We start from the raw sequence: 25,129 nt of genomic DNA on the forward strand, positions 1-25,129 counted from the left end.
TCCGGCCGGAGTTAATCGAGCATGGTGGGTAAGTTGGTGCACCCCTGCAGGGAAGAAAACATCTATCGATAGCCTGTCCTACGGTAACGGACACTTGGAGTTGTATCCCGATCGATACAACTAGAACTGGATACTTGAGATGATGAATGGATATGAGAAATGGATAGTATGGCTCTGGGATTGCTTTCTCCCATGGAGTCGAGAAAGGATCTCTGGCCGAGATTGATAACACTACTACTACTACTACTACTACTACTACTACTACTACTACTACTACTACTACTACTACTACTACTTTACATTATGTTGATATGTACTCTTCTAAATGCTGCAAAATGCTTGAAGATGCTGAAGATGTTAGTCTTCGACAGGACTAGGCTCTCCCCTCTATTCTGGCATTTCTGCAACCCAGTCCACATATACAGCCTTGCTTTGATAATGTTGCATATGTAGTGTAGATCCTAGCTTGCGAGTACTTTGGATGAGTACTCACGGTTGCTTTGCTCCCTCTTTCCACCCTTTTTCCTTTCATCTCGGTTGGCGCAACCAGATGACGGAGTCTAGGAGCCAGATGTCACCATCGACATTTACTACTACACTGAGGGTGCCTACTACTACGTGACGGCCGCTGACGACCTGGAGTAGTTAGGAGGCTCCCAGGCAGGAGGCCTTGCCTTTTCGATCGATGTTGATTTTGTGCTAGTCTTCTTAAGTCAAACTTGTTTAACTCATGTCTGTACTCAGATATTGTTGCTTCCGCTGGCTATTGTGTATTCGAGCTTATGTATTGGAGCCCTCGAGGCCCCTGGCTTGTAATATAAATCTTGCATTATTTTAATTTGTGTCTAGACTTGTGTTGTGATATCTTTTCGTGAGTCCTTGATCTTGATCATACACATTTGTGTGTATGGTTGGTGTACGATTGAATCAGGGGCGTCACAAGTTGGTATCAGAGCCGACTGCCTGTAGGAAACCCCCTTTCCAACTCCTTGGCTGAAGTTGAGTCTAGTCTTTGAAAAACTGATTTACTAACATGGCTGTGTGGCTTACGGGTCCACGTCGCCATTGGGTGGTATTAGGATCTTTTACTCCTTGTCTATACTCTGGGACTCTGATCTCTCTTCTATTCGAGTTAAATGATTTTGTTAACTCTAACTCTAGGTTCTCGTAATTACTTTCTCCCCAAGAGCCCCTCACTCCAGATGATTGCTTGGTGCACCAGAAGATTCCGAAGATACTCTCCGATGTTTCCCTGAGACCCTTGTACCCTTCGCCATTGCGATTCCTACCACTGATAAATCTTTATGTGTAACTACCTACATTTTTCATTCATACATTCATCCCCAGTTGCTCTTTTTATTACAAGATGCCCTAAAATACTCTCTGGTGTTTTGAGAATCCTTTATTCCTATTGCCTTACAGTTCCTTGTCTTGCTATTACACCTAAGAATAATTCGTCACCCTTACCGAGTATCAGTTCATCCCCAGTTGTTCATGTGTTTCACAAAAGCCTTTGAAATGCTATTCGATCTTCCAAAAATCCTCAGCAGCCTTTTGCTATTGAAATACTTGTCTGCTTGCATTCCAGTGGCGTTCCATAGGTCTAGGAATGTTCATTGGCATCCTTTGTCGTTGTCATTTTCATCGCATGATTCGGTATGTTTGCGGATGCCCGCAATCATCAGTTGACCCTTATAAATTATCCTTCCGGTGCAAACGTCATTCCGGACATGAGCTGGTTCTCGGTATATCAAACCTTGAATGATTTTCGATCTATGTCTATTCGACTTGCTTATCTTCTGATCAGAGCTTCTGCTTCTGATCCCTCATTTGGAAATCATAATTCCTTGCATTTAAGGTTTGAAATTATCCAGATGTTTCTATAATCTGATGCCTTTGCATTCTTCTTCCTCTGGTTGAGTACCGATACTCACATCAACTCCGTTGTGGACCGCTAGACCCCTTGTTGGATTTTATCCGACAACATCCTTCATATTCAGTAACCTTGTGAGCCTTTCCTTGGATACATAATGCCTTTGGTAAATTGTATCCTCTCCTTTTGTCAAACATGCTCTGCTCTCAAACTTGTGTTAATTACTTATTCCTAAAGTTTGTGGTATATGTTACTAAGATGCCCCGATGGGTTGAATCTATCTCCTCCCTAAATCCATGTGAACTCGAAAGTTATGCGGATCATACTCTACTGGCTTTCCGTCAGGTGAAATTTCAACAATACAACTTCTTCGAATGCGGGAAGTGAATGGAAAGTTGTGCATTAGAGAAGTGGGAGTCGACCTTGAACCTTTGTGTTCATGCCCATGGATCCGATGTGGAACTTATCATTGAAGTTTCTTGTTATAATAATAATCCCCTTGTGATAAGTTCATCTGGTATCTATATTTGGTCCTTTGCCACCATGTTTCCGACCATATAGTTCTATGTTGATCCCATTTCTCAGACAAGTTGAAGTACTTGACTCCCGTAGATCATTTCACCTGTCTAATCTCTATTCAACCCTCGAGTATTACCCTCTGGTATCTCGAGAATATCACGGAACTACATAACTTCTTATGAGTTCTTCATCAACTATTATTTCTTGCCGATTCCAAGTTCCACGGGTTCTGAGTTGTTGGACACTCGAAAGCATCGATAACTGATTCGAGTCTACACTTTCCCTTACATTGTTTTGTTTAACCTTTCTTGGAACCTATCATACCTGAGCAGTGATATTTCCCTGCTTATGTAAACACCTCGGTGCACAAACTCTGTCAGTAAGACCTTGTTACTATTGTTGTTGACATTCCGGTAGCCACCGATGGGCGAGAACTTTGCCTATTGGTCCGCCTCGTCTAACGAGTAGGAAAATGGTTCTCTTCGTCCCTCTCCCTTGGTACCAACGTTGTTGCCAACATAACTAATAGGCTATCCTCTGACATGCCTTACTATCATGACCGTGGAAGATGTCAGCGCCCTTCCTACTTTTGACCCGCATGGTGGGCCCATAACCCACAGTTCCACAAGATCGAAACCTGAATCTCCTATACAGCCTTTATTCTGAAATATTCTTTGCACTTGGCTTCTTATGTAATTCACAAGCTAACTTCCTCACCATATTTCATTCCGGTATCAGAGGCAACATTATTCTTCATTGCTCTGAACCCCTTCATCACCTGTTTTATGCATCAGCTGGATGCCTATGGTTGAAAATTGTTGAACCTTCTTATAGCACTCTCGATATGTTTCCTGGTGCTTCTTAAATCTTTTTCCTTGAGATAACTACCGGATGCCGATCTTTTCAGACATCCATCCTTATAGCTTCCCCCTTATTCCACGCCTTAAATCTCGGGACGAGATTTCTTGTAGTGGAGGAGATTTGTAACGCCCGGAAAGTTAAGCTACAGTAATCTCTCTTGTTTAATACCAAGTCATCGCAATTACTATGCTAATTGCCACTTAATTCAAATCAACTCCAAAAATCTAATGCAAATTGCAAGTGCGAAAACATTTATTCAAACTGTCAAATAAAAATGTTCGATGGGTTACAAATATTCCATAATAATTAACTGTTAAGGAAAACTACATCACCTGATTTCTTAATTGGGCTCTAGCATTTAAAACATTACCAAATCAGCATTCTTAAATGCTTTTCCATTTGTGAAAAATCCAAATCAATTCAAACTCCTCCCAAACTTTTTGTGGCAGTGTCAGTTATTGTAATGCATTTATGTTGCCAAGTTCCACATTCTAAAAAGAGCAATTGACGGCTCAAAATATTGCAAACAGATTCTGTAAAAGTAAAACAGAAAAGTTTATAAAAAAGTAAGAGAAATGATAGAGGAGGCCCAGGAAGGGCTGGGAGGCCCAACCCACCGCCAGGTCGTCCCCTTCCTCTGTTCATCGGGCGCTCGTGGATATCGGACGGCCGTACACGGCGCCGATGGCCATGGGGCGGCCATCCACGCCCCCTGGCGCCCTACAAGGTCGCGGTCGACCTCTCTGGCCAAACCCTAGCTCCCAAATCCCCTTTCCCCTCTCGGTTTCGTCCTCCCCTTGCAGACCCGAGAGCTCCATGGCCGCGTCGCTGTCGAACCCGTGGCCACCGAGGCCCATTCGCCGCTCCACCGTCTTCTGGAGTTCCGCCGCGTCCGTTTACGTCGACTACGTCCCTGGATCGACGAGGAGGACCACCAGCATCGTCGCCAATTTCGTCTTCTTCCTTGGATCACCGTCGCCCTTCGTCGTCGATCCGGCCGAATCCCTGCGCTCCTAAGCTCCCGCCGGCCGTCGTGTGCCTCAACGTGAGCTCTCCTTCGACTCCCCTGTTTTTCCCCCTTTGTTTCGTCACCTAAGTCGCCGTAGCCGCCGTAGACGAGAGCCCGCAGCGATCTGCGTGGACACGCTCACCGCGTGATGGTCGCGCCCCGAGTGCCTCCCTGCCGCGAGCCTCGCCGGCTGCGCCTGCTGCTCGCTCCCCTGATCTGCTTCTTCTCTTGCTGCTGATGCGCTGTCGCCGATGTTGCCGCTGCTGACGCCGCAAGCTCCTGCCCGCTGCTCCGCCCCGTGTCGTCCACGCGCTCGCTCATGCGCGCGCGCTGCTGCGCCTCTGGCCGCGCTTGCCGTGTGCCCTGGCGGCTGCCTACGCTTGGCCGCGTCCACGCGCACGCCGTGCAGCGCCGCGCCCCGCGCCCAGCTCGTGGGCATGTCGTTGCTGCTCGGCTGAATATACTGCTGCTGCTGATTGCTAATGTAGCTACTAGCAAGCTTTTGTATTTCTACAATGACTAGCCCTCTAAACAGCCCATATACAGCGATAAGGCAAGTCCTAACATGGGTAAAAATTATATGAGCGAAAAGTAGAGGTAACAATCTTTATTTTGTTACGTTGGACCTGCTTCAGATAATGCATAGATTAATTCCTATAAAAATCACAAAAGGCTATCTTTTCTTAATAAAAAACAGAATTTACCCCTAGCATTGTGTGTGCGGGTGTGTGTTCTGTGTGTGTGAGGCCGGCCCCATGTTCAATTAGATTAAGGTTAATTACTAGTTAGAGTAGCTATTAGCCTATGGCAGGTGGACCCCCCTCCGCTAAATTTACACTTAAAAAGAAAATGCCAAAATATGTTTGAATGTCACCTGGGTCCCACTGGTCCCGTTGACCAGTCAAAGTACTGACTGGGATAACCCAGTCAATGACATGCGGGTCTCCTGGGCCCTTTGACTAGTCAACGGTCTTAGTTGACTGCTGACTAGGTAGTCAAATGGAAACACCTAACAGCCACTAAAACCACTGCTGTGTACACTTAGTAATTAAGTATTAATTTATTTTCGAATTAAAATAATTCTAGAAAATTAGAAAATCATTTAAAACTTTAAAAAAATCATAGAAAATTATCCGTAACTCGGATGAAAAAGTTTTCTATATGAAATTTGCTCAGAACGATGAGAAGAATCCGAATACGCGGTCCGTTCGCCCGCGACACATCCCTAGCATAGCGAACATGCAACATTCCCCCTCCGGTCATCTGTCTCACACATGTCCGGAACCGGGAAAGCATTCCCGGTTGCAATGCCCCTTCACCCTAGGTCACACCCGGCACACCATATTCCCATGTTATGTTTAGTGATTCATCTATTTGCTTATATTTATTATTTCTTCCCCCTCCTTTCTTCGGTAGACTTCGAGACTGCCGCCGATGTTGCCATGTGTTCGACTACGTCATCGACGACCCTCCTTCTCGTCTGAGCTACCAGGCAAGCTCCCCCTTTGATCATCCCGATATCGCCCATTCCATTCTCTCATGCTTGCATTAGATTTTGCTACTGTTATTGTTTTCTCCTATTCTGATGCATAGCCTGCTTTTGTAACCTGCTCATTGTACCTTACCTGCTTATCCTAAACTGCTTAGTATAGGTTGGTTAGTGATCCATCAGTGACCCCCACCTTCTCCTAGTTGCACCGCTTTATGTTTGATGACTCGATCAACGTGATCGACGTCCAGGACCCAACACCGCACATCACCCCCCTAGTTGTACGACTCTGCAGAGTTACTATCGAGTGCCGAGGGTGACACCTCATACATCACTCCTGATGAGATCTCTGTAGTGTAGCTATTTGGTCGTGGTCATCGAGGCTGATTTCCTCCTTAACCACTTCCGATACGACTCTGTCGTGCAAACCCTCAAGTGTGAACCTTGAGGGTGGTTCCTCTTATGTTCACCTTGATGATTACATCAAGTGGAATCCACCGAGGGTGGTTCCTGAGGGTTTCTCCTTGGTGTTAGACACACAGTTACTATGGTTACTATGACTTTACACTGAACCACGTTACTAAAGATGGGTCGGCCCTGAGGGGTACCCGCGCGAGCTTAATTGTGAGTGATGTGGAGTCGGGTTGACCTGGAGGGTGCCCGCGAGATAACTACGAGGCGTGGCCGGGCATTCTTAGCCTTTGCCGCAAGTCCTCGAGACGGGGCGACGGGGTCACGTCTTCTGTGAGTCTCTGCTTGTTACATGCGTTCCTAATCCACTACGATATCGATATTTGATCCGAGGGGCCTCTGTCCTGATAGCACTAACCATCACGTGGGCATTGTATGGGCGTTTCGCATCGTATGCATCAGCCGAAGCTTAATAGACGTCAGCGACTGAGTGGCGCGCGCCGGGTTGGACTGCGTAAGCACCTGCCTTTTTAAGGAGGTAGCTAGGTCTACTCACCGGCCGCATTTGCAACGTGCAGGAGTTCCCGGGGCGATGGCCCATGACCCCTGGGGCATAGGTTTAGTCCGGTGTGCTGACCTCTCTATTAAGCCTAGGTCGGGTTGCAGCGTATTGTTTGGCCGAGGCCGGGCATGACCCAGGAAAGTGTGTCCGGCGGGAGTTAATCGAGCGTGGTGGGTAAGTTGGTGCACCCCTGCAGGGAAGAAAACATCTATCGATAGCCTGTCCTACGGTAACAGACACTTGGAGTTGTATCCCGATCGATACAACTAGAACTGGATACTTGAGATGAGAAATGGATAGTATGGCTCTGGGATTGCTTTCTCGCAGGGAGTCGAGAAAGGATCTCTGGCCGAGGTTGATAACACTACTACTACTTTACATTATGTTGATCTGTACTCTTCTAAATGCTACAAGATGCTGAAGATGCTAGTCTTCGACAGGACCAGGCTCTCCCCTCTATTATGGCATTTCTGCAACCCAGTCCACATATACAGCCTTTCTTTGATAATGTTGCATATGTAGTGTAGATCCTTGCTTGCGAGTACTTTGGATGAGTACTCACAGTTTCTTTGCTCCCTCTTTTCCCCCTTTTTCCTTTCATCTCGGTTGGCGCAACCAGATGACGGAGTCCAGGAGCCAGATGTCACCATCGACGTTTACTACTACACCGAGGGTGCCTACTACTACGTGACGGCCGCTGACGACCCGGAGTAGTTAGGAGGCTCCCAGGCAGGAGGCCTTGCCTTTTAGATCGATGTTGCTTTTGTGCTAGTCTTCTTAAGTCGAACTTATTTAACTCATGTCTCTACTCAGATATTGTTGCTTCCGCTGACTCTTATGTATGCGAGCTTATGTATTCGAGTCCTCGAGGACCCTGGCTTGTAATATAAAGCTTGTATTATTTTAATTTGTGTCTAGAGTTGTGTTGTGATATCTTTCCGTGAGTCCTTGATCTTGATCGTACACATTTGCGTGTATGATTAGTGTACGATTGAATCAGGGGCGTAACAATGAAGATGGCCACCGGTGATGATTCCCCCCTCCAGCAGGGTGCTGGAACAGGGTCTCGATTGGTTTTTGGTGGCTACAGAGGCTTGCGGCGGCGGAACTCCCGATCTAGGTTATTTTCTGGAGGTTTGGGGATTTATAGGAGAGATTGGTGTCGAGAACAAGTTAGGAGGCCCCACGGAGAGTCCACGAGGCACAGGGGCGCGCCCTCCACCCTCGTGGGGCCCATGGGACTCCCCTCCGGCAACTCTTAGTTTCGGTATTTTTTATATTTTCCAAAAAAATGTCCGTTGATTTTCAGCGCATTCCGAGAACTTTTATTTCTGCACAAAAACAACACCACGGTAGTTCTGCTGAAAACAGCGTCAGTCCGGGTTAGTTCTAACCAAATCATACCAAAATCATGTAAAAATATTATAAACATGGCATGAATACATCCAAAATTATAGATACGTTGGAGACGTATCAGCATCCCAAAGCTTAATTCCTGCTCGTCCTCGAGGAGGTAAATGATAAAAACAGAATTTTTGATGTGGAATGCTGCCTAACATATTTATTAATGTAATCTTCTCTATTGTGACAAGAATATTCAGATCCATAAGATTCAAAACAAAAGTTTAATATTGACATAAAAACAATAATACTTTAAGCATACTAACAAAGCAATCATGTCTTCTAAAAATAACATGGCTAAAGAAAGTTATCCCTACAAAATCATATAGTCTGGCTATGCTCTGTCTTCATCACACAAAATATTTAAATCATGCACAACCCTGATGACAAGCCAAGAAATTGTTTCATACTTTTGATGTTCTCAAACTTTTTCAATCTTCACGCAATACATGAGCGTGAGCCATGGACATAGCACTATAGGTGGAGTAGAATGGTGGTTGTGGAGAAGACAAAAAGGAGAAGATAGTCTCATATAAACTAGGCGTATCAACGGGCTATGGAGATGCCCATCAATATATATCAATGTGAGTGAGTAGGGATTTCCATGCAATGAATGCACTAGAGCTATAAGTGTATGAAAGCTCAACAAAAGAAACTAAGTGGGTGTGCATCCAACTTGCTTGCTCATGAAGACCTAGGGAATTTTGAGGAAGCCCATCATTGGAATATACAAGCCAAGTTCTATAATGGAAATTCCGACTAGTATATGAAAGTGACAAAAGAGGAGACTCTCTATCATGAAGATCATGGTGTGGAAAAAGGATAGTAAGATTGTCCCTTCTCTCTTTTTCTCTCATTTTTTTGTTTTTATTTGGGCCCTCTCTTTTTTTGGACTCTTTTTTTATTTTTTATTTTTTTCGTTCGGAGTCTCATCCCGACTTGTGGGGGAATCGTAGTCTCCATCATCCTTTCCTCACTGGAACAATGCTTTAATAATGATGATCATCACACTTTTATTTACTTACAACTCAAGAATTACAACTCGATACTTAGAACAAAATATGACTCTATGTGAATGCCTCCGGCGGTGTAACGGGATGTGCAATGAATCAAGAGTGACATGTATGAAAGAATTATGAACGGTGGCTTTGCCACAAATACGATGTCAACTACATGATCATGCAAAGCGATATGACAATGATGGAGCGTGTCATAATAAACAGAACGGTGGAAAGTTGCATGGCAATATATCTCAGAATGGCTATGGAAATGCCATAATAGGTAGGTATGGTGGCTGTTTTGAGGAAGGTATATGCTGGGTGTATGGTACCAGCGAAAGTTGCGCGGTACTAGAGAGGCTAGCAATGATGGAAGGGTGAGAGTGCGTATAATCCATGGACTCAACATTAGTCATAAAGAACTCACACACTTATTGCAAAAATCTATTAGTTATCGAAACAAAGTACTACGCGCGTGCTCCTAGGGGGATAGATTGATAGGAAAAGACAATCGCTCGTCCCCGACCGCCACTCATAAGGAAGACAATCAATAAATAAATCATGCTCCGACTTCATCACATAACGGTTCACCATACACAGGAATCACAAACTTTAACCCAAGTATCTCTCAAATTCTTAACTACTCTACTAGCATGACTCTAATATCACCATCTTCATATCTCAAAACAATCATAAATAATCAAACTTCTCACAGTACTCAATGCACTTTATATGAAAGCTTTTATTATATCCCTCTTAGATGCCTATCATATTAGGACTAAATTAATAAGCAAAGAAAATTATCATGCTGTTTAAAGACTCTCAAAATAATATAAGTGAAGCATGAGAGTTTGTCAATTTCTTCAAAATAAAACCACCGCCGTGCTCTAAAAAGATATAAGTGAAGCACTAGAGCAAATGGCAAACTACTCCAAAAGATATAAGCGAAGCTCAGTGAGTAGTTGAATAATTATGTAACTATGTGAAGACTCCTTATCATAAATAAAATTTCAGATCTTAAGTACTTTATTCAAACAACAAGCAAAACAAAATGAAATGGCATTGCAAGGATAGCACATATCATGTGAAGAAGCAAAAACTTAGGCTCAAGACTGACCGATAGTTGTTGAAGAAGAAAGGTGGATGCCTACCGTGGCATCCCCAAGCTTGAGATTCTTTTCCCTTAATTCCATTCATATCGCGGTTTCCCTAAATCTTAAAAACTTCATCCACACCAAACTCAACAAGAACTCGTGAGATAAGTTAGTATAAATCCATGCTAAACCTTATCATTCTCTACTGTAGAAAATCACTAAAATTATAATTTTAAATTTCATACTAAATGCCTCTGCATATTTAATACTCCTAATATCAAATAGAATCATTAAACAAGCAAACATATGCAAACAATCCAATCATAACAACAATCTGTCTAAACAGGATGGTCTGTAAAGAATGCAAGAAGAATCATACTTCTTTAACTCCAAAAATTATTAAAAAATTACCACACTGTAGATAATTTGTTTTTACTCAATGTGTAAAAATTTCAAGATTTTATCATATTCTGACTATTCACAAATATTCATAACATAACAGCAAACTTTGTGTTTTTATAACTGCAACATATAGACTTGCAAAATAAGCATGGTAAAGGCTATACTTGACCTTTTTCTTGAAGTAAAAGGTGCAAAACATTACTCTAAATGATCAGCAAGCAAATCCTAATGAAAGAAAAGGACGCTCCAAGATAAACACATATCATGTGGTGAATAAAAATATAGCTCGAAGTAAGGTTACCGATGAACGAAGATGAAAGAGGGGATGCCTTCCGGGGCATCCCCAAGCTTAGGCTCTTGGATGTCCTTGAATATTACCTTGGGGTGCCTTGGGCATCCCCAAGCTTAGGCTCTTGCCACTCCTTATTCCGTGGTCCATCGAATCTTTACCCAAAATTTTAAAACTTCAGAACAGAAAACTCGTAAGCTCCGTTAGTATAAGAAAGCAAATCACTGCTACCTCTTGAGCACTGCATTGGTTTTCCCCGAAGAGGAAGGGATGATGCAGCAAAGTAGCGGAAGTATTTCCCTCAGTTTTTGAGAACCAAGGTATCAATCCAGTAGGAGGCTACGCGCGAATCCCTCGCACCTGCACAAAACAAATAAATCCTCGCAACCAACGCGATAAGGGGTTATCAATCCCTACACGGCCACTTACGAGAGTGAGATCTGATAGATATGATAAGATAATATTTTTTGTTATTTTTATGATAAAGATGCAAAGTAAAATAAAAGCAAAGGAAATAACTAAGTATTGGAAGATTAATATGATGAAGATAGACCCGGGGGGCATAGGTTTCACTAGTGGCTTCTCTCAAGAGCATAAGTATTCTACGGTGGGTGAACGAATTACTGTTGAGCAATTGACAGAATTGAGCATAGTTATGAGAATATCTAGGTATGATCATGTATATAGGCACCACGTCCGAGACAAGTAGACCGACTCTTGCATGCATCTACTACTATTACTCCACTCATCGACCGCTATCCAGCATGCATCTAGAGTATTAAGTTCATGAAAATAGAGTAACGCCTTAAGCAAGATGACATGATGTAGAGGGATAAACTCATGCAATATGATGAAAACCCCATCTTGTTATCCTCGATGGCAACAATACAATATGTGCCTTGCTGCCCCTACTGTCACTGGGAAAGGACACCGCCAGATTGAACCCAAAGCTAAGCACTTCTCCCATTGCAAGAAAGATCAATCTAGTAGGCCAAACCAAACTGATAATTCGAAGAGACTTGCAAAGATAACCAATCATACATAAAAGAATTCACAGAAGATTCAAATATTGTTCATAGATAGACTTGATCATAAACCCACAATTCATCGGTCTCAACAAACACACCGCAAAAAGAAGATTACATCGAATAGTTCTCCACAAGAGAGGGGGAGAACATTATATTGAGATCCAAAAAGAGAGAAGAAGCCATCTAGCTAATAACTATGGACCCGAAGGTCTGAGGTAAACTACTCACACTTCATCAAAGAGGCTATGGTGTTGATGTAGAAGCCCTCCGTGATGGATACCCCCTCCGGTGGAGCTCCGGAACAGGCCCCAAGATGGGATCTCGTGGATACAGGAAGTTATGGTGGTGGAATTAGGGTTTTGGCTCCGTATCTGATCGTTTGGGGTACGTAGGTATATATAGGAGGAAGGAGTACGTCGCTAGAGCAACAGGGGGCCCACGAGGGTGGAGGGCGCGCCTTGGGGGGGTAGGCACGCCCCCCTACCTCGTGGCCTCCTCCTTTGTTTCTTGACATGGGGTCCAAGTCTCCTGGATCATATTCAGTGAGAAAATCACGTTCCCGAAGGTTTCATTCCATTTGGACTCCGTTTGATATTCCTTTTCTTCAAAACCCTAAAATTGGCAAAAACAACAATTCTAGGCTGGGCATCCGGTTAATAGGTTAGTCCCAAAAATAATATAAAAGTTGAAAATAAAGCCCAATAATGTCCAAAACAGTAGATAATATAGCATGGAGCAATCAAAAAATATAGATACGTTGGAGACGTATCAAGCATCCCCAAGCTTAATTCCTGCTCGTCCTCGAGTAGGTAAATGATAAAAACAGAATTTTTGATGTGAAATGCTACTTGGAATAATTTTAATGTAACTATTCTTAATTGTGGTATGAATATTTAGATCCGAAAGATCCAAGATAAAAGTTCATATTGACATAAAAATAATAATACTTCAAGCATACTAACAAATCAATCATGTCTTCTCAAAATAACATGGCCAAAGAAAGTTATCCCTACAAAATCATATAGTCTGGCTATGCTCTATCTTCACCACACAAAGTATTTAAATCATGCACAACCCCGATGACAAGCCAAGCAATTGTTTCATACTTTTGACATTCTCAAAACTTTTTCAATCGTCACGCAATACATGAGCGTGAGCCATGGATATAGCACTATAGGTGGAATAGAATGGTGGTTGTGGAGAAGACAAAAGGGGAGAAGATAGTCTCACATCAACTAGGCGTATCAACGGGCTATGGAGATGCCCATCAATAGATATCAATGTGAGTGAGTAGGGATTGCCATGCAACGGATGCACTAGAGCTATAAGTATATGAAAGCTCAACAAAATAAACTAAGTGGGTGTGCATCCAACTTTCTTGCTCACGAAGACCTAGGGCAATTTGAGGAAGCCCATAATTGGAATATACAAGCCAAGTTCTATAATGAAAAATTCCCACTAGTATATGAAAGTGACGAAATGAGAGACTCTCTACTATGAATATCATGGTGCTACTTTGAATCACAAGTGTGGTAAAAGGATAGTAGCACTGTCCCTTCTCTCTTTTTCTCTCATTTTTTTATTTGGGCCTTTTCTCTTTTTTATGGCCTCTTTTCTGTCTTTCTTTCTTTTATTTTTTGTCCGGAGTCTCATCCCGACTTGTGGGGGAATCATAGTCTCCATCATCCTTTCCTCACTTGGGACAATGCTCTAATAATGATGATCATCACACTTTTGTTTTCTTATAACTCAACAATTACAACTCGATACTTAGAACAAAATATGACTCTATATGAATGCCTCCGGCGGTGTACCGGGATATGCAGTGACTCATGAGTGACATGTATGAAAGAATTATGAACGGTGGCTTTGCCACAAATACGATGTCAACTACATGATCATGCTAAGCTATATGACAATGATGGAGTGTATCATAATAAACAGAACGGTGGAAAGTTGCATGGCAATATATCTCGGAATGGCTATGGAAATGCCATAATAGGTAGGTATGGTGGCTGTTTTGAGGAAGGTATATGGTGGGTGTATAATACCGGCGAAAGGTGCGCGGTATTAGAGAGGCTAGCAAGGGTGGAAGGGTGAGAGTGCGTATAATCCATGGACTCAGCATTAGTCATAAAGAACTCATATACTTATTGCAAAAATCTACAAGTTATCGAAGCAAAGTATTACGCGCATGCTCTTAGGGGGGATAGATTGGTAGGAAAAGACCATCGCTCGTCCCCGACCGCCACTCATAAGGAAGACAATCAATAAATAAATCATGCTCCGACTTCATCACACAACGGTTCACCATACGTGCATGCTACGGGAATCACAAGCTTAAACACAAGTATTTCTCAAATTCACAACTACTCAACTAGGATGACTTTAATATCACCATCTCCATGTCTCAAAACAATCATCAAGCATCAAACTTATCATAGTATTCAACACACTCATAAGAGAATTTTTATTATTAATCTTGCATACCAAGCATATTAGGATTTTAAGCAAATTACCATGCTATTAAGACTCTCAAAATAATCTAAGTGAACCATGAGAGATCAATAGTTTCTATAAAACAAATCCACCACCGTGCTCTAAAAGATATAAGTGAAGCACTAGAGCAAAATTATATAACTCAAAAGATATAAGCGAAGCACATAGAGTATTCTAACAAATTCCAAATCATGTATGGCTCTCTCAAAAGATGTGTACAGAAAGGATGATTGTGGTAAACTAATAAGCAAAGACTCAAATCATACAAGACGGTCCAAGTAAAACACATATCATGTGGTAAATAAAAATATAGCTCCAAGTAAAGTTACCGATAGAAGTAGACGAAAGAGGGGGATGCCTTCCGGGGCATCCCCAAGCTTTGGCTTTTAGGTGTCCTTAGATTATCTTGGGGGTGCCATGGGCATCCCCAAGCTTAGTCTCTTGCCACTCCTTGTTCCATAATCCATCAAATCTTTACCCAAAACTTGAAAACTTCACAACACAAAACTTAAAGTAGAAAATCACATGAGCTCCGTTAGCGAAAGAAAACAAAAGACCACTTCAAGGTACTGTAATGAACTAATTATTTATTTATATGGTTGTTATACCTACTGTATTCCAACTTATCTATGGTTTATAAACTAATTTACTAGCCATAGATTCATCAAAATAAGTAAACAACACACGCAAAACAGAATCTGTCAAAAACAGAACAGTCTGTAGTAATCTGTAGCTAGCGCAAGATCTGGAACCCCAAAAATTCTAAAATAAATTTGTGGAAGTGAGGAATTTATATATTAATCATCTGCAAAAATAATTAACTAAATATATCTTTCCAAATAAAAATTACAGCAGTTCTCGTGAGCGCTAAAGTTTCTGTTTTTTACAGCAAGTTCAACAAGACTTTCCCCAAGTCTTCCCAACGGTTCTACTTGGCACAAACACTAATTAAACATAAAAACACAACCAAAACAAAGGCTAGATAAATTATTTATTACTAAACAGGAGCAAAAAGCAAGGAATAAAAATAAAATTGGGTTGCCTCCCAACAAGCGCTATCGTTTAACGCCCCTAGCTAGGCATAAAAAGCAAGGATAGATCTAGGTATTGCCATCTTTGGTATTAGGAAAGAAAAGAGCAAACTTGCTATCTATAGAATTAATACTTCTATTTTGATAAAGCGCATGGCTGTTAATGGTAGAGGAAAGATTAAGTATGTTACAGAAATTTGTATCTAGGCTAGCCTTTATCTCTTTAATAGATTCATTTTGGTAAGAGAGCAAAATAGATGTAGATTCAACTTTCTCATTCATGGGGTGCCCAAATATGGTTTTAATTTTTTCATAAGTGTCTACGACATCCCCTTCAAGAAAACCTTCTTCAAATAGAATCTAAGACATGCTTAAAAGAGGAAGGAAGGGCAATATAAAAGCTTTTTAACTATACTTCAATTTGGTATTGAGGCACATAGCTAGGCCTGATCCTTAATAGTCTATACCAAGAATCTTTCAAAGATTCATCAAGTAAATAACGAAAAAAATCCAGAATCATCAAAATTATTAAGATTCTCATTGATAACTCCAGTAGGTTTTTCCATAGTATCCTTATTTATAAGCTTAGCGAGGATAGAAGGGTTGTCTAAAGTACTAAAACTTTGGAGAGAACCCCCAACCCTTCTTGATTCAGACATGGCGGAAGAAAGGCGAGCGAGAAGAGAAGGCGAATAAAACGGCAAGGGTGAAGTGGGGGAGAGGAAAACGAGAGGAAAATGGCAAATAATGTAATGCGAGAGATAAGGATTGTGATGGGTACTTGGTATGTTGACTTTTACGTAGACTCCCCGTCAACGGCGCGAGAAATCCTTCTTGCTACCTCTTGAGCACTGCGTTGGTTTTCCCCGAAAAGGAAGGGATGATGCAGCAAAGTAGCGTAAGTATTTCCCTCAGTTTTTGAGAACCAAGGTATCAATCGAGTAGGAGGCTACGCGCGAGTCCCTCGCACCTGCACAAAACAAATAAATCCTCGCAACCAACGCGATAAGGGGTTGTCAATCCCTACACGGCCACTTATGGGAGTGAGATCTGATAGATATGATAAGATAATATATTTTTTGTTATTTTTATGATAAAGATGCAAAGTAAAATAAAAGCAAAGGAAATAACTAAGTATTGTAAGATTAATATGATGAAGATAGACCCGGGGGCCATAGATTTCACTAGTGGCTTCTCTCAAGAGCATAAGTATTCTACGGTGGGTGAACGAATTACTGTTGAGCAATTGACATAATTGAGCATAGTTATGAGAATATCTAGGTATGATCATGTATATAGGCATCACGTCCGAGACAAGTAGACCGACTCCTGCATGCATCCACTACTATTACTCCACTCATCGACCGCTATCCAGCATGCATCTAGAGTATTAAGTTCATGAAAATAGAGTAACGCCTTAAGCAAGATGACATGATGTAGAGGGATAAACTCATGCAATATGATGAAAACCCCATCTTGTTATCCTCGATGGCAACAATACAATATGTGCCTTGCTGCCCCTACTATCACTGGCAAAGGACACCACCAGATTGAACCCAAAGCTAAGCACTTCTCCCATTGCAAGAAAGATCAATCTAGTAGGCCAAACCAAACTGATAATTCGAAGAGACTTGCAAAGATAACCAATCATACATAAAAGAATTCACAGAAGATTCAAATATTGTTCATAGATAGACTTGATCATAAACCCACAATTCATCGGTCTCAACAAACACACCGCAAAAAGAAGATTACATCGAATAGTTCTCCACAAGAGAGGGGGAGAACATTATATTGAGATCCAAAAAGAGAGAAGAAGCAATCTAGCTAATAACTATGGACCCGAACGTCTGAGGTAAACTACTCACACTTCATCGGAGAGGCTATGGTGTTGATGTAGAAGCCCTCCGTGATGGATACCCCCTCCGGCGGAGCTCCAGAACAGGCCCCAAGATGGGATCTCGTGGATACAAGAAGTTATGGCGGTGGAATTAGGGTTTTGGCTCCGTATCTGATCGTTTGGGGGTACGTAGGTATATATAGGAGGAAGGAGTACGCCGGTGGAGCAACAGGGGGCCCACGAGGGTGGAGGGCGCGCCTGGGGGAGGGGGGGTAGGCGCGCCCCCGTACCTCGTGGCATCCTCCTTTGTTTCTTGACGTGGGGTCCAAGTCTCCTGGATCATATTCGGTGAGAAAATCACGTTCCCGAAGGTTTCATTCTGTTTGGACTCCGTTTGATATTCCTTTTCTTTGAAACCCTAAAATAAGCCCAAAAAACAGCAATTCTGGGCTGGGCCTCCGGTTAATAGGTTAGTCCCAAAAATAATATAAAAGTGGAAAATAAAGCCCAATAATGTCCAAAACAGTAGATAATATAGCATGGAGCAATCAAAAATTATAGATATGTTGGAGACGTATCAATCACCACTTAGGTACTGTCAAGATAAGATTCATAATTTTTCTCACATGATTCCTACTGTGCCCTATCATTTCTACAATTTATATTAAGCAATATAAGCCATAGAAACTAGAAAATAAGCAAACTATGCATCGAAAACAGAATCTATAAAAAACAGGACAGTCTATAGTAATATGTAACTCTTGAATACTTCTGTAACTCCAAAAATCCTGAGAAATTAGGAAGTCCTAGGAAATTTGTTTATTTATCTTCTGCAAAATGAATCAATATTTTATCACACTTCTGTTAAAAATGAGAATTGTTTACCTGAGCGCAAAAGTTTATGTCTTTCAGCAAGATCAAATCAACTATCACCGTAAGCCCTCCCAAAGGTCTGACTTGGCACTTTATTCAAACAAAAGCTATCAAACATGATTAATACAGTAGCTTAATCGTGTGAACACACAAAAACAGTAGTGGTAAATATTGGGTTGTCTCCCAACAAGCGCTTTTCTTTATTGCCTTTCTAGCTAGGCATGATGATTTCAATGATGCTCACATAAAAGATAAGAATTGAAGCATAATGGGAGCATCATGAAGCATATGACTTGCACATTTAAGTCTAACCCACTTCCTATGCATAGGGATTTTCTGAGCAAACAACTTATGGGAACAAGAATCAACTTGCATAGGAAGGTAAAACAGGCATAACTTCAAGACTTTCAACATAAAGAGAAGAAACTTGATATTATTACAACTCCTACAAGCATATATTCCTCCCTCATAATAATTTTCAATAGCATCATGAATGAATTCAACAATATAGCTATCACATAAAGCATTACCTTCATGATCTACAAGCATAGAAATTTTATTACTCTCCACATAAGCAAAATTCTTCTCATTCATAGTAGTGGGAGCAAACTCAACGAAATAACTATCATGTGATTGAAAATTAAAATCAAGATGACAAGTTCCATGGTTATCATTATTCTTTATAGAATACATGTCATCACAATAATCATCATAGATAGGAGGCTTGCTTTCATCATAATAAATTTGCTCATCAAAACTTGGGGGACAAAAAATATCATCTTCATCAAACATAGCATCCCCAAGCTTGTGGCTTTGCATATCATTAGCATCATGGATATTGAAAGAATTCATACTAACAACATTACAATCATGCTCATCATTTGAAGACTTAGTGCCAAACATTTTTAATGCATTCTTCTTCTAACACTTGAGCACAATTTTCTTTTCCATCATTTTCACGAAAGATATTAAAAAGATGAAGCATATGAGGCAACCTCAATTCCATTTTTTGTAGTTTTCTTTTATAGACTAAACTAATGATAAAACAAGAAACAGAATGATTCGATTGCAAGATCTAAAGATATACCTTCAAGCACTAACCTCCCCGGCAACGGCGCCAGAAAAGAGTTGTACTCAACCTTCTTCTTGTAGACGTTGTTGGGCCTCCAAGTGTAGAGGTTTGTAGGACAGTAGCAAATTTCCTTCAAGTGGATGACCTAAGGTTTATCAATCCGTGGGAGGTGTAGGATGAAGATGGTCTCTATCAAACAACCCTGCAACCAAATAACAAAGAGTCTCTCGCGTCCCCAACACACCCAATACAATGGTAAATTGTATAGGTGCACTAGTTCGGCGAAGAGATGGTGATACAAGTGCAATATAGATGGTAGATATAGCTTTTTGTAATCTGAAAATATAAAAACAGCAAGGTAGCAAATGGAAAAGTGAGCGTAAACGGCATTGCAATGCTAGGAAATAAGGCCTAGGGTTCATACTTTCACTAGTGCAAGTTCTCTCAACAATAATAACATAATTGTATCATATAACAATCCCTCAACATGCAACAAAGAGTCACTCCAAAGTCACTAATAGCGGAGAACAAACGAAGAGATTATTGTAGGGTATGAAACCACCTCAAAGTTATTCTTTCTAATCAATCCGTTGGGCTATTCATATAAGTGTCACAAACAACCATAGAGTTCGTAGTAAAATAACACCTTAAGACACAAATCAACCAAAACCCTAATGTCACCTAGATACTCCAATGTCAACTCAAGTTTCCGTGGGTTTGATTATACGACATGCATCACACAATCTCAGATTCATCTATTCAAACCAACACAAAGAACTTCAAAGAGTGCCCCAAAGTTTCTATCGGAGATTCAAGACGAAAACGCGTGCCAACCCCTATGTATAAGTTCACAAGGTCACATAACTCGCAAGTTGATCACCAAAACATACATCAAGTGGATCACGTGAATATCCCATTGTCACCACAGATAAGTACATGCAAGACATACATCAAGTGTTCTCAAATCCTTAAAGACTCAATCCGATAAGATAACTTCAAAGGGAAAACTCAATTCATCACAAGGAGATAGAGGGGGAGAAACATCATAAGATCCAACTATAATAGCAAAGCTCGCGGTACATCAAGATCGTGCCATATCAAGAACACGAGAGAGAGTGATCAAACACATAGCTACTGGTACATACCCTCAGCCCCGAGGATGAACTACTCCCTCCTCGTAATGGAGAGCGCCGGGATGATGAAGATGTCCACCGGTGATGATTCCCCCCTCTGGCAGGGTGCCGGAACAGGGTCCCGATTGGTTTTTGGTGGCTACAGAGGCTTGCGGCGGCGGAACTCCCGATCTAGGTTATTTTCTGGAGGTTTGGCGATTTATAGGAGAGGTTGGCGTTGAGAACAAGTCAGGGGGCCCCACGAAAAGTCCATGAGGCACAGGGCGCGCCCTCCAACCTCGTGGGGCCCATGGACTCCCCTTCGGTAACTCTTCGTTCCAGTATTTTTTATATTTTCCAGAAAAAATCTCCGTTTATTTTCGGCGCATTCCGAGAACTTTTATTTCTGCACAAAAAGAACACCATGGTAGTTCTGCTGAAAACAGCGTCAGTCCGGGTTAGTTCTAACCAAATCATACCAAAATCATGTAAAAAGATTATAAACATGGTATGAATACATAAAAAATTATAGATACGTTGGAGACGTATCAATGGTCGCCTCATCGCCGGCATCGTTGCTTGCGCCCACATGCGACCGTCATGGCTACTGCTGCTCGTCCCCGTCCCCGCTGTTGCTTTCTCCTGGCGTCGCTGCTCACGCCCATGCGCGAATGGCGAGGCTGCTGCCGCTCGCAGTTGGCTTCGCTGCTCGCGCCCATGCCGCTGCTCTCGCCCACGCACGGCCGGTGTGACTGCTGCTGCTCGCCGCTGACTCCGCTACTCGCGCCCACACCGCTGCTCTCGCCCACGTGCAGCCGGAGTGGCTGTTGCTCCCTCCCATCGCCACTGCTGCTCCCTCCCGTGAGCGGCCGGCCACCCCCATGGCCAGCGCCGCCATGGCCACAAGGACCTGATTGATTTTATCCAAAAAAATGGCAAGGACCCGCTTGCTTTTTCTAAAAATGATACAGGGACCTGATTGCTTTTGTTTTAAAAGTTGTAGGGGGCTGATTGCTTTTTCTAAACAAGTTATAGGTCAAGTGACAAGCAGGATTGTGGGTAAAAATGTCCATAAAGTGGTTCAAAGACGGTCAAAGGCCTTTGACCCGACAGAAACGGTGCAGAGGGGTATTTCCATAACGCCATCTAATGTAAGAGGGGTATAGTTGAGCACTATTTTTTTAGGGGTAAAGATGAGCTCGGGACAAAGTTAGGGGGGATGGAATTGGCCCAATTATATATAGACTGGGTGTTTGGCTTGATTATTTTACTCTACACTTCTATCCGCTAGAGTAATGGAAGTGGTGCTTTGTGGTTATAACTTTCTATGATTCACTTATATTATTAGAAGGTCATAGGACTTGGTTGACACATTTTCTAATGATACATCTTGAGGCTATTATCTTGATTTTATACTGGACATTAAGTCTTGCATGCTTAGGATGGTAATTAACTTGATGGAAACACTGAAATAAGAGTTTATTTCAAAAGTGGTGGATTTTTGGCTTCAATTTTGAGAAATTGTTATCACTATGGATTTGTATGCAAAGTATCTATTGTTATTTAGAGATAGGATAATGTACTTAATTTTATTTTTTTGCATTTCTTTCACCTAATAACGAAAAATTGAGGATTCCAATGAAAAGTTAAACCACATAGTTTTATTTGCATCCAACCATCATAGATTTTGCCTAGAGCGAACGATGGTTCTAAACCTACCAATAAATTCGCATGTGATACTTGGCTTGTTGTGCTATGCTCTAGTAATGCCATGCGGCCCTTATTTGGTTGATGTATTCTTTGTGATTAATGCAAGTCTTTGAGCTCTAAGCTTCCACCCCCATAAACTCTTTATTTGCTAGCCTCTTTAGTACTGAGCATTTCCTAATCTCACATTGAGACATGGTGCAACATTCTCTATTACATACAAACCCATGGGAGGATTTCCTCTTGTTCTCCTACACATAAACTCAAACATCTCCTCAAAACAGCCACCATAGCACCTACTTATGGCATTTCCGTTGGCATTCTGAGTAAATTGCCATGCACTACCATTTACGTTACATGACTTGAGATATGTTGTCATTTTCATATGCTTTGCATGATCATTATGGCTAGATTTTTTTTCTTATGGCTAGGCTATTTGCTCATTCTGCTACGCTAGATCATTGCACATCTTGGTACACTACTAGAAGCATCACATAGAGAGATCTTTTCATGTTCATAGTAACAGATATGTTTGCATTTAGATGAAGTTGAGAAAGTGTCATCATTGTAAGGTGTTGCTTCTTCCTTGAGAGAAAATAAAATATGCACCATGGAGGTGCCAAATAAAAAGAAAAGGAAAAAGGTGCACAAAGGAGGAGCCAAATAAAAGAAGATCTACCAAGGAGGCGCCAAAAAAGTGAAAGGGAGAAATGAGCAATGCCATTATCCTTTTTAGAGTACACATGTAAAGTGATTGAAAGTAGCACTAAGTGTTCATGCTAGAAAAGTTTCATAAGTGCTTCAAAGTAGCACAACTTCATTGCATTTCATTGTTGAGAGTTCAAGAGTTTCATGTATACTAATGGAGAATTCCACATTATAGAACTTGGCTTGTATATTCAAAGAATGAGCCTCCTCAAATGAGATTTAGGTCTCCATGAGAAACCAAGTTGGATGCACCCCCATTAGTCCATATGAGATCTTTCATACACATATAGCTCTATCCGCACCCTAGTTTCATGGCAATTCTACACCTTCCACAATATCGATCATAAGGTCTTCCTCTTGTCCTAATGTTCAGATGTGTTGTTGCAAGAATTTCATGTTTTTCACTCCTTTCAACCCTGCCAACATAATGTTCTATTTTCCTTGATTAGGACATAAACTTATACTTGCACTCGGATTATGTATTCCTAAAGATTGCAAAATAGAGCAAACATACAACAAGTGATTTTATTCAGTCTAGTATCCTAGGTTAGCCTAGAAGTGATTACCATGTTAATATACTTTGCATGAGTGATTACCATTGTGCCAATAAACTCGACATTCTTTCTAAACCTTTGGAATTGATGATTTTGACTTGATGAAGTTGATTATAAAAAATATGTGAGAATTTCTTTTGTATGCATTGAGATAGGTGAATATTATTAATATAGATCTCTGCCAATTTTTTTTATTGCTTTAGACTCTTCGTAAGCATTAGATCAGTTGACCAAGAGCATGATTGGTAGCATTCATATCCAAAAATTATCCTTTGTTATCATCTACATGCTCGAGGGTGAGCATGGATTAAGTCTCGGATGCTGGTACCATCAAACATATTGATATTTTTTGCATGATTCATGCTATATTGCTATCAATTACATGCAATTTACTATGAGTGCATATTGTAATAAATAATGGAAGAGGTGTGCATTACTTGGGTTCAATCTTGCAAGTAATTTACCACAGTGACACGAAGTGAAAAATTCTTGTACTGAATTGTTGCCACTAAGTACATGATTCATAGCCCCCTAAGCATATTAGTATGTTATCTTGCTAAATGCAATCACCAATGTTTACACTTAAAATCCAGATGGTGCAGAGAGGATCTCAATCTATGGACATGCTACTTAGCTATTAGATGCAGAGACGGTCTTAGTTTAATAGTATTTGGATGTATTGCATATGTAAAACTTACACATTCATTAATATGGCATGCGCATAAGATATTCCATTTTGCACATTTTTACGTGATTATGTATTTATGTTACTTACCACACTTTTATGCCTTGGTGAGTTACACTTGCTGAACCTATGAACCATAGTCTAATTTTTGTCATAAGAATCGCCTTCCAAAAACTTCTACACGTTTCTTATTTTCAATTTTGTTTTACTCCATAAATATTCATCACACATTGCCTTCTAATTGCTTTGTGTAACTAGTAATACTATCATGGTTGGCACCCTTGTTAGAACTGTTGGGGACACAAGCGCAGTTTTATTTGTGTTACACAACATTCAATTGTCGTAGGATACTGATAACTCCATGGATTGATATCTTGGTTTCTTCTTGGTTTCTGACTTAGGAAAAACTCATTGCATATTGCAGCTCCTACAAGAGGGATCCCAACAAAGGCAATTTATTGTAGCTTGTAACACAAAATTTAAACTACATTGCATAAACTACTCGATTAGAAGGAAATAAAAACTAAAACGCCTAATCCTTCTAGTTTTCGAACTCATCCCATTCATGTCCTCCTCGTCGAACACAGACTCGGACCAGGAGTCATTGCAGCAAAGGTTAATGACCACCCAATGACGGCCCGGCCTCGTCGGTAGCCCCTTCTTGTATAGCTCGAGCCACTGGCTCTCCTCAGTGACGAGCTCCTGATTATTCCTATGGATCTAGGCAATGTACTCCTCATTGGCACGCGCCTCCTCGGGCCGGTCGAAGGCCTCCTGGTTCTCCTGGACCTTGTGGCTAGTGACCACTTGGTGGACGATGATGACGAACTCCGGGACCTCGTGGCTACCAAGTGGGAAGTTGATCTCTGCCCAGCTATCGTAGAGGCCCATTGCCTTCAAGTCGTAGGCCCTCGCTGCCTACTCCACCGAAGGAGCCAATACGGTAATAGCAGCAGTGTCCTGGTTCTTTTTCTGAAACCCACGCCCCCACGGTCGCTGCCGCACGTCGTGGTACCTCCTCTTCGACAAAGGAGGTGGAGGCACGTCGGTGAAGGATTAGGAGGGGGTACTCCGCCACGTGCTCAAGTCGGCTATGTGCCGCGAGGCGGATC

The 25,129-nt window shown here is 41.5% G+C and overlaps 1 long non-coding RNA gene across 1 annotated transcript; it reads left to right on the plus strand.

The window, feature by feature from the left end:
* Positions 1–3,681: 3,681 nt before the first annotated feature.
* LOC125556103 lies at positions 3,682–7,641 on the plus strand. The gene is made up of 2 exons (XR_007305005.1): positions 3,682–4,298; positions 7,344–7,641. It is a non-coding gene; the product is annotated as an uncharacterized LOC125556103 (long non-coding RNA).
* The last annotated feature ends 17,488 nt before the right edge of the window (positions 7,642–25,129 follow it).

The sequence above is a fragment of the Triticum urartu genome, chromosome 5, assembly GCF_003073215.2.
Source record: "Triticum urartu cultivar G1812 chromosome 5, Tu2.1, whole genome shotgun sequence".
In the NCBI taxonomy this organism is placed as follows: Eukaryota; Viridiplantae; Streptophyta; class Magnoliopsida; order Poales; family Poaceae; genus Triticum; species Triticum urartu.